Source organism: Musca autumnalis, unplaced genomic scaffold (genome assembly GCF_047663935.1).
Source record: "Musca autumnalis isolate F117 unplaced genomic scaffold, ASM4766393v1 scaffold_1, whole genome shotgun sequence".
In the NCBI taxonomy this organism is placed as follows: Eukaryota; Metazoa; Arthropoda; class Insecta; order Diptera; family Muscidae; genus Musca; species Musca autumnalis.
The window spans coordinates 23812099-23822236 of NW_027411644.1; the positions used below are offsets into that span (position 1 = coordinate 23812099).

The 10138-nt window shown below is 33.9% G+C and overlaps 1 protein-coding gene across 2 annotated transcripts in view; it reads right to left on the reverse strand.

Moving 5' to 3' along the window:
• Positions 1 to 9242, reverse strand: part of LOC141394983 (uncharacterized) — a 177062-nt gene extending 167820 nt beyond the window's left edge. The window contains exon 1 of one of the 2 annotated variants that reach the window (XM_073970284.1): positions 9131 to 9242. The gene's annotated coding sequence lies outside the window, so the exon portion shown is untranslated. The remainder of the gene's footprint in view (positions 1 to 9130) is intronic. The other variant, XM_073970275.1, reaches the window with a different exon arrangement.
• Between the last annotated feature and the right edge of the window lie 896 nt (positions 9243 to 10138).

Genomic DNA, 10138 nt, shown 5'->3' on the forward strand with positions numbered 1-10138 from the left:
GTTTTTATCCTTGTCTTCTTGCATTTGCATGTAAGGACATGCGTGTGATTTTCTCTGCATGTTCGCTGTCGGTTTCTTTTTGCCCGTGGATTGTTGAACTCGGTCACGTGCTGAAGTGCCTGCCATTGGCACTAAAAAAATCTCTGTAAAATGAATGTTGCTGCTGCTGGTGATGTTTTCTTTGGATTCTTGTAGACGAAAAAAAAAATAATGAAAGCAAACAAAATTGCAATTTAAAGATTGTGTTTTTTTATAATGGGACAAATAACACCTGTTATACGTAATGACATTCATAGAAATGTGCCAAGGTAAAACTTATTAAATACATATTGGCTGGAGTAACATTCATACGATGGACTTCTTGCAATGACTTAAGCAAGAATAACATGCTGCTTATTTGCCGAGGTTTTAACTATTTAGGAACAAGGTTTTTTTTGGCATGGATCGGACCTTTGCAAGTTTGAGAACTTCAGAAAATACCGATGTTTAGACGATTTTATTGACAATTGTAACCAAATGAGTACATACAGTTTCCTTAATGATTTGTCCGAAATATTGTCAGAACCTGTACATTTATCATTCTGCAGATTGTGAATATGACTAAGGCCATATTTATATTATAGCCTTTTGCAGGGTTAATGAGGATTTATTTGGCGTATACGCAAAGGAATTGACATTTGAAACACAGTGGGTTTGTTAACTCCAGTTATATATAAACGTACTATAAGAACTTCAAAATTTTTTGAGAAACAGGTATCAAAAACAATGGACCTAATTGTTGCACAGACAGGCCCAATAATCACTGTCCACCAAAAAAACCCGTTCCTACGAAGATAGATCTTACCTCGGAAACAAATCGAGCCAAAATTGACTGCTGCGCGATTTGCAGAACAACGAGACGAGATGCGCCAGTCTTCTACAAATGATTCGAAAATCCCTATTTAGTCCGGTCAAAATAGACATTGAAATAGCAAAAATTCCCACAGAGCTGAATTTTGGTGGAGAGCTAGAGTTTGCCATTAGAGGCAACGTCCTAAAAGTCCCCATCGATCCCATGTGTGCAAAAAAATATTTGGGGTCAAAGGTCAAATTTTAAGGGTTTTTAGGTTTTCGGGTTTATTTTTTGATAACGGTTGATCTAATCAAAAAGTGACTAAAGTAAATATTGTAGACAGAAAAATTATCTACAAGTTTGACCTCTATAATTTTGTTCCTAGAAGGAACCATTCTTGAGATATAGCTGTTCTAAAAAACACATGATTTTTATGCACTTATAAGGGAAATATGCACATATTCAGACGAACCGGCTAAAATAAGCGAAGTAGACCCGATTACTTCCCCCAAAAAAATATATATTTTCTTGAAATTATAGCTATCTTCTAAAAAAATTCCCACAAAATCAGAGGGTGTTTAGTAGAGTTATTCAATGTTAGAGTCATTTTATGCAAAAATAGCCCATTTAACCCACATGTATAATCGAAAGCCCAACGGGAACGACCCCAACGAAAACTCTCCGATTTTTTTCAAGTTTTGTCCGAAGGTAGGGTTTGTTGCGCTGATTACGGAAATGCATAATTTTCAACGGTTGCGGATCCGGTTCGCCGGTTATTCGACCCGAAAGGCCAAATTTAAAAACCGAGTTAGACCCGGTTCTACTGAACCGATTACTGCAAAGTGGATATCGTTTGAAAGCTTACGGAAGTATCTAACACATAGTGTCGTTACTTTAACCGGTTCGCCTCATAATGTACTTACGCGGCTAATTTTTTATTTGACCTTTAGATCGCGATATCTCGAAAATTGTAAGTCTTTTTTAAATATCATAAAGACCACTCTTGTAGACAATTATTAAATCTACAACTTTTACCTTAGCCGGCTTTTGCTAAGTCTTACACTTTTTGAGAAAAAGTAAAAAAACTGAATAATGCCTCCAAAAATGACCTTTGACCCCGAATAACTTGTTTTGCACACATGGGATCGATGGGGATTTTTAGGACGTTGCTTCAAATGGCTAACCCTAGCTATCCACCAAAATTCAGCTTTGTGGGAATTTTTGCTATTTCCCCCTTATACGCATGTCTATTTTGACCGGACTAATTGTGTCGGACAAAATTAACAACGTAGACAACCAGCATCGCAGAGAGAAAATCTGCGTGAAGATAAAAACGGTTGTAAACGATTAAGAAAGTATCAGTCACATGTGCTGACGGAGATATACCCTCAGCCTCTGACCAAAGAAGAAGCAAGAATATAAGATATATTGATTTTGTATCACGCCTTTTTTTAAATGCGTAGAATCTGTAGGTACCGTAATACGGGCCGGGCGTCTACCACATCATTGACATATACCGACATATATTCAAGAAGAGGCCCAAATTTTGTATGGAAGGTACCCGAAGGACGGGGCCCATATACCCCACATTCCAACATGATACATGACTGGAAAAATTAATAGGATGAGCAGAGTTTGGACCTATCAGTAAACCCCCTTTTTCGAATTTTGTGTGGTACCCGAAGGCGTGGACCAATATAGCCCATATTCAGACCCGATTTATATCTGGAAGGAATAATACGATGTGCAAAGTTTAGAAATGCACTTAAAACTAGGTAATAATTTGTCGCTTAGTCTCAATAAATATATTCTTTCTTATGATGGAATCTATCAAATAAAACGCTTGCGTTTAATTTTGCCACCATTTATAATTTAAATGCAAGCGTTTTATTTGAGAGATTCCATCATGAGAAAGAATATATTTATTGAGGCTAAGCGACAAATTATTTCCTAGTTTTAAGTGCATTTCTAAATAAAACACTGAAACTTAATTTTTTTTTAAATTATATTTTATTTTTAACTTTTTAGTAAATACATTTTTCTGACCACTGAGAACAAAATTATAGTCAATTTAGGCCGAAAATTTAGATAAAAACTTTAAAATGCCAGAAATCGTGTAGATAAAATTCTCATAATATTTGAAATCGGGTGGTACCGCTATAAGGGGGCTATACCAGAACCTGGAAATATGTTCACAATTTTTGGTGGCGAAATGTCTGTATCATTGAAAATGCCAAATGACAGCTAATTCGGGCAAAAATGAAGATAAAATCCTCAAAATACCTGAAATCGGGTGGTACCGCTATATGGGGGCTGTAGGAAAAATTGGGCCCATATTCTTGTACTAGCAAATGCCCGCTACTTTGTATGCGGAAAGGGAACAAAATATATATAAACAATATTTAATACGGGAATGGTGAATACTGGAGATTCTGTTGTACTAAGACCTATTTTTATTACCAATATTTTTTCGATTGTAGTCAGAATTTACAAAAGAACAAAAATCTGCCGTATCGCATCCCTACACAACTACCATATTTTTTATTTCGAATTTCCAAAACTACGTATCATATTGCAAATTTCAGATTTGACTCCTGGTTTTAACCCTTCACTAACACAGCATTCCCTTCCAGTACGAATTTCCAAACACTAAACTTTATATCAGCCCTTCACAACAACAATCACGCACATTTACAATGCTAGATTCTAGCTTTAGCGGTTTCGCCCAGAACCCACAATAGGTCTGTTAAATTTTCGGCATTCAAAATGGCCATAAAAATCCACGTTTTCATATACTCAGAGGATATAAAGTTTAATTTAAAAAATGTCCACTTATTTATTATTTATTTATTTATTTACAATTATACTTATAGTTAATATAAGGATAATTACAAGGAGTACAGGAGCGTTAGCTACAAAGGCCATCAGCTCCTGCTTGGCAAAATTAATGATAAATTATATACATATATTTTTTTTTTAAATAATTAGGTTATTTCGTTTTATGTACATAAATATTGAGTTTACATTTTGATGATTAATGGTTTTAAGTAATTCAACACCTCTGCTTTGCAAAAGTGTGCGTTGTTGTTGGGATAGATTACTGCAAGACTGAAGAATGTGTTTGACGTCTGCAACAGCGCCGCATTTGGGACATTTATTATCCATATTCTTATTAATTAGATGTTGATGTGTTAGAATTGTATGTCCCATGCGTAAACGGGAAAAAATCTTAACTTTCTTTTTCTCAGTGTTCGTAGGATACACTGCTGCTTGGTTTTGTGGGTTTATATCACTATAGTGGTGATGTTTAAAACTGTTCATATTTGCAGCGTGTTTTTCATGAAGATGGACTAAGATGTTTGCTTTGAGATCAAGATTTTCGATAATATTATCAAAGAACAATGGAGAATTGCATGCTATCTTTGCAGCAGCGTCGGCATGCATATTACCAGGTAAACCAACATGTCCGGGAATCCAAATTAGTTTTATTTTATTGATGTTGGACGTAAGTAAGTCCCTTATTTTGTTGATGCCGGCCCATTTGATGTTTGAAATATTCAGTATTGATTTTATAGCGGATAAACTGTCGGTAAGAATCATCGTTTTTCCTTTAGATTGTTTTGCTATAGTGATAGCTTGTAGAATTCCTGCTTCAATCTACGTTTATTAGAAGAGATATTTTGAAGATTTAGAGTACTTTGAAGATCTTCTGCTCATTTTCCAACCGAAATTCAGAATTTGTGGCAAAACTTTTTTACAAAAAATTGTACTTAATGTGCACGGGTATTTCAACCGTATATAACCAAAAATTTTTTGGAGGCATTTCAATTTAGGCTTTTTTATTATCAGGGGGTAAATAACTTCTAGTTAACAAAATTGTCGCATTGGACCACGTTTTCAAATTAACATACCAAAGCGGTCAGAACAAAAAACATTTTTGAAAATATACTTCACGTTTGACTACTTAATTTCAGTACATTATTTAGAAACGCCTTGGCGTTAACATCAAATCAATGGAACAATATTCAGTACAATTTTTCAAACTCAGAACTTTGTCTCAATATTTAGAGTGATCTTCACAACAAATATTTTTCCATTTCGTATTTTTTGTACAAATTGCGTATTTCCAAATTATATAATCCCAGCTTTGTTCCTACACCCAACACCAAATTTAGTACCTTAACAGTTTACACAATACCAAAATGGTTTTGGTACCAGTATGTTACCAAACTTTTTGTACACATAGGTAAACGTTTCAAAAATTACTTCCTTGTATTCCAGCTTTATCTGTTCCCCTGAAACCCATTATAGTACTATTTAGTACTATTTGTATAAATAAGTACGACTTTTCAAAACCTCCTCCCTACATCCACTCTAAACACCAATTGCTAATCTAATACCGAATTTCAAAACTCCAGTTCTAACAAAATCACAAATTGTACAAAATTCTATACCATATAGCAAATACCAAAAGGTACCAAATTTTGTACCATTTAGCACTTTTCGTACACGATTTTCCAAAACGTACTTTCACATCTCAGCTCTATCCGTTCTCCTAAACCCAATATATAGCCAATGTAGTTCCATTTAGCACTTTTCCATAAGTACAAATTTCTATAACTACCTCAATCCTACACTCCAACAGTAATCTGTTCACGCAAATACAAATTGTAGCGAATTCCGTACCATTTAGTACTGCTTCGTGCACATTGGTACGATTTTCTAAAGCTACTTCCATATCTCAATTCTATATTCCAAGAGTAATCTTAATTCCAAATTTCAGGATTCCAGCTCTTCAAATCTAAATCCAAATCATACTAAACTCACTACCATTTAGGACTTTGCGACCTTTGGTACATTTTTCGTACTCTTCATCAGTGACCCCCATTCCAAATTTCAGAATTCCGGCCCTATTCGTTAACCCGTATCCAAAATTTAGTACCATTTAGTACTTTTCGTGCACTTTTAATTCGAATTTCCAAAAAAGTTTCTTTGTTACTCTCCATCAGTGACTTTCATTCCAAATTTCAGGATTCCAGCTCTATTCGTTCACCCAAATCCAAATTGTACTAAATTTAGTACCATTTAGTACTTTTCGTGCACTTATAGTTCGAATTTCTAAAAACCTTTCTTTGTTATTCTCCATCAGTGACCCTCATTACAACTTTCTGGATTCATGCTCAATCCGTTCACCCAAGTCCAAATTGTACTAAATTTAGTACCATTTAGAACTTTTCGTGCACTTATAGTTCGAATTTCCAAAAACCTTTATTTGTTACTCTCCACCAGTAACCCTTATTTCAAATGTCAGGATTCCAGATCTATCCGTTCACCCAAATCCAAATTGTACTTAATTTAGTACTTTTCGTACCCTTATAGTTCGAATTTCCAAAAACCTTTCATTGTTACTCTTCATCAGGGACCCTCATTCCAAATGTTTGTATTCCAAATTGTACTATATTTAGTACCATTTAGTACTTTTCCTATGCTTTTAATTCGAATTTCCAAAAACCTTTTTTTTACTCTCCGCCAGTGACCTTAATTCCACATTACAGGATTCCAGCTCTATTCGTTCACCCAAACCCAAATTGTACTAAATTTAGTACCATTTATTACTTTTCGTACACTTATAGTTCGAATTCCAAAAACCTTTCATTTTTACTCTTCATCAGTGATCCTCATTCCAAATTTCAGGATTCCAGCCCTATCCGTTCACCCAAATCACAAATTGTACTAAATTTAGTACCATTTAGTACTTTTCGTGCACTTGTGGTTCGAATTTCCAAAAACCCTTTTTTTGTTACTCTCCACCCTTGACCCTAATTTTATATTTCAGGATACCAGCTCTATCCGTTCACACAAATCCAAATTGAAATGCAATTTAAGTAAAACACTGTAAAAATGGACCAATATTGGTGTTAATTCCATATTCGTGTATTGTCATCTAAATCTGAAAAGTGTGCAAAGTTTCAGTTCGATTTGTAACCACGGTTGCCACAGTTGGTAGAATATTACCAAATTTGGTAACTTTTTATAGGGTTGGTAACTTGGTAACTTCGTTTTCGGTTTGGTAACTTTTAAAGGTTTGATTGTTCAAACTATAAATGATCTATTCCAGAACCTGCAATAAGCTACTATTTTTTACTACGATAACATTTTTCCTTTATGTTAGCGAAAAAATAGTAAAAATTAGTAGATTATTGCAGTACTGGAACAGACCAAATATTTTTGCTTTTCTTTTATTAATTTCCGCATGTAAATTTGGAAATTAATAAGCCAACGGCGAGAAATGCAAATATCATAGCAAGGGTCTTTCTTCACATCGGTTATGCACCTATTCTACCTGTTTTTATATATTTCCTATCATCCGGCTAAAACTTCAAAAATAGCTAAAATAGTGAAATTATACAATTAACTGTAGTAATATTTTTTACCCCTAACAAAGAGAAACTACCAAAATGTAGGCCTTGTCGGCTCGATAATTGGTAAAATCTTTCAAAATATGTACCAAATAATAAATGAGTCGGGCGGTATCCTCCTAAGGGTGCAATATCAAACGATTCTCGAAAGAAATGTTTTATACACAGTAACTACCAAATTTGAGCAACTTCAGTTGGATAATGCCTTCAATATTTGAATAATTTAAAACAACAGCGAAAACTAATTACCAGTTAAAAGGTCATGAATTTCTTTTCAGAATATAACTTTCAGGGGAACATATCTTCCAGTAAAAAAGATATAGTCATTATACTAAACATTTTACCAATTTTCCCGCAAAACTGTTGGTTCATTTCACCCGCTAAATATTATCTGATCATCATGTTAAGGCAATGGTTTTTTTCTTGCTTGCCTGGCTTCATTTCTGGTAGAAGAATAAATAATATTCTTTTACTAGAGCAAAGAGAAGAAAGCAAACAACGAGCTAATTGTGTTTCTACCCTAAACCCAAACCATACTTAAAATTTCGCGCCGATCACATCACCCCAAAAACTAATCGATTTTATTCTGATGGGAGCCCGACGTCCATACAATTCGTGACGATTGGTCCACTATTGCGGCCTGCAGTTTGTTTAAAATTTTTAGTGGACGGACACACATCTCAAAACCTTATATAAATATGCCTTGATCTAGAATATATACATTTTACAGCGTTTTCGATGCATAGTTCGATGTGTAACAAACGAAATGGCAAATTTAATTTGTTGGTAACTTTTTGGTAACATTTTCCGAAAATTTTGGTAGACAATTTTTTTGCCCGGTGGCAACCGTGTTTGTAACTGCAACTGTGTTAAAAATGAGTTACCAAATTTGAACTAAACGGACCAAAGCAAGTTAAATAAAACACTGTAAAAAGTCCCATACCATTACTTTACCATCTTCGTTCACAACTTTTTTACCGTAAATTAAATTAAATTCCCTTTCATCACTCTACAGGGATATTTCCCCATTTTTCGACTACCAGTCCGGACACACCCAAGCGAAGGATAACCTCGTAAGCAGTGGAACCATTCTATCTATTCTTCCTGGCAATTTGGAAGTTTTCTCCGATCTGATCCGCGACGATTTAAAGGAATTTATTTTTGCAAGTGTGGCAATGAGGCAATTAGTTGCTGGCATAATGTTTGTCTGGTTAAACTGAAATTTGTAACAATTTCTACAAAATGTTGTCTACAAGGGCTTTTACCAGTTCTTAACTGATAACCTGCAAGTTTTTGCACGAAAAAATGTCTATTTTTGTTGGCTTAGTTTGGCCTTTAGGTCCGAAATAACAAAAACAATGTTTTTGCGTTTTATATCGAAACTTGATTTTTTGAAATGTGACGCCTTTTTAGTAAATGAGCCCCCGCGCGTTTCTTCATTTTGTTTGGGTTTCAATACATTTTTGACAAAACAAACTTTTCTATTGTTCTCATATATTTTCCCTTGTTTCTCAATGTCGATTTCTAATTAATTAATAAAAATTCTCCTCCATATACAAATTAATTTAATTTTCACGAAGAATTTTCAACAAAAACTGAAAATTTTATTCATTTTGAATTTTTAAATATTTAAACTTACAGCGCCGTTTATTAACGGTAACGATAAAATCAATCTCATCTAAAGTATGGCAACACATGCCGGCACAACACAAAAAAAGTAAACAAACCTTTGATAAAAGTTGGCAACTCTAGTAACCCCCACCCCCCCATCAGCAAAATTTATCAAAACAAATATTTGCAAAGGGAGGTAGGCATACGTGTGTGACTACAAAATAAGCACCATAACAATAAAAGAAAAATAAATATTAATTTTACTTACCAGTCTCTTAATAACAGTTTATTCTATTTGTTGTAAATCATTCATTTTGTTGTTTTTCACTAACCGAAACACAACCACAACATCCAAAGATAGATACGCGAGAAATTGTACTAGGGATAGGTAAGTCGACTTTTGATTAGTCGACTTCTTTAATTTGAAAATTCTAAAAATCGAAGACGACTTTTGGTTGTAGAGAAAATTGAAGTCGAAAGAGTGAAAAATGAAAAATCTATTATAGCGCATTTACATCACATGAGTTTTAGCACAACTGTAGTGCGATTCTCAAATCCATTTTTTGAGTTACCGACAAAAACAAAAGTAGTCGTAAAGTTCTATCGATAGCAAGAGTGGTGTCAACTTTTATTTGCAATTTTCATTCGTATTTATACGTTTTAATTTTACCGCTTTTTGTCGTTAACTTAAAAAAGAGTTAGAGAATCGCACTACAGTTGTGCTAAAGCTGAAGTGATGTAAATGAAATAAAATACGTTTTTCAGTGCCTGTTTTAACCCGCTTTTTTAATTTAAAACATGCGCCATTTAAGTCAATTCCACAACTTGTAGACTTGCCAGTTTTTGTCACAATTAGTATAATTACAATAGCAACATGTTGTTATCATTGATTAGATATTTTCAGTATTTTTTTAAATTAATACAAATTAATATTATGTTAGCATTTCTTTTGAGGTATTTTTGCAATATGTAGCTATGAAGAAGATTGGATATTTGCCTCCAATTACTTAGCCCCGGTCCACACTAGCGTGAATTTCATTAAAAAATTTCATGAAATTAGGCGTTCTTAAATCGAATTCCTCACTGCAGCAATTTTAAGATTTTACTCTACTATGGAAGTCAATCTAGAGACGCATAATTTCATGAAATTTTTTCAATGAAATCACTCTAGTGTGGACCGGGACTTAACAAATGAAAGAAAAATGCCAATGTTTAATGTTTAGTTAACGTTTTATTGGAAATATAAAAAAAGAAAGGCTACAATTAAAAAAGAAAA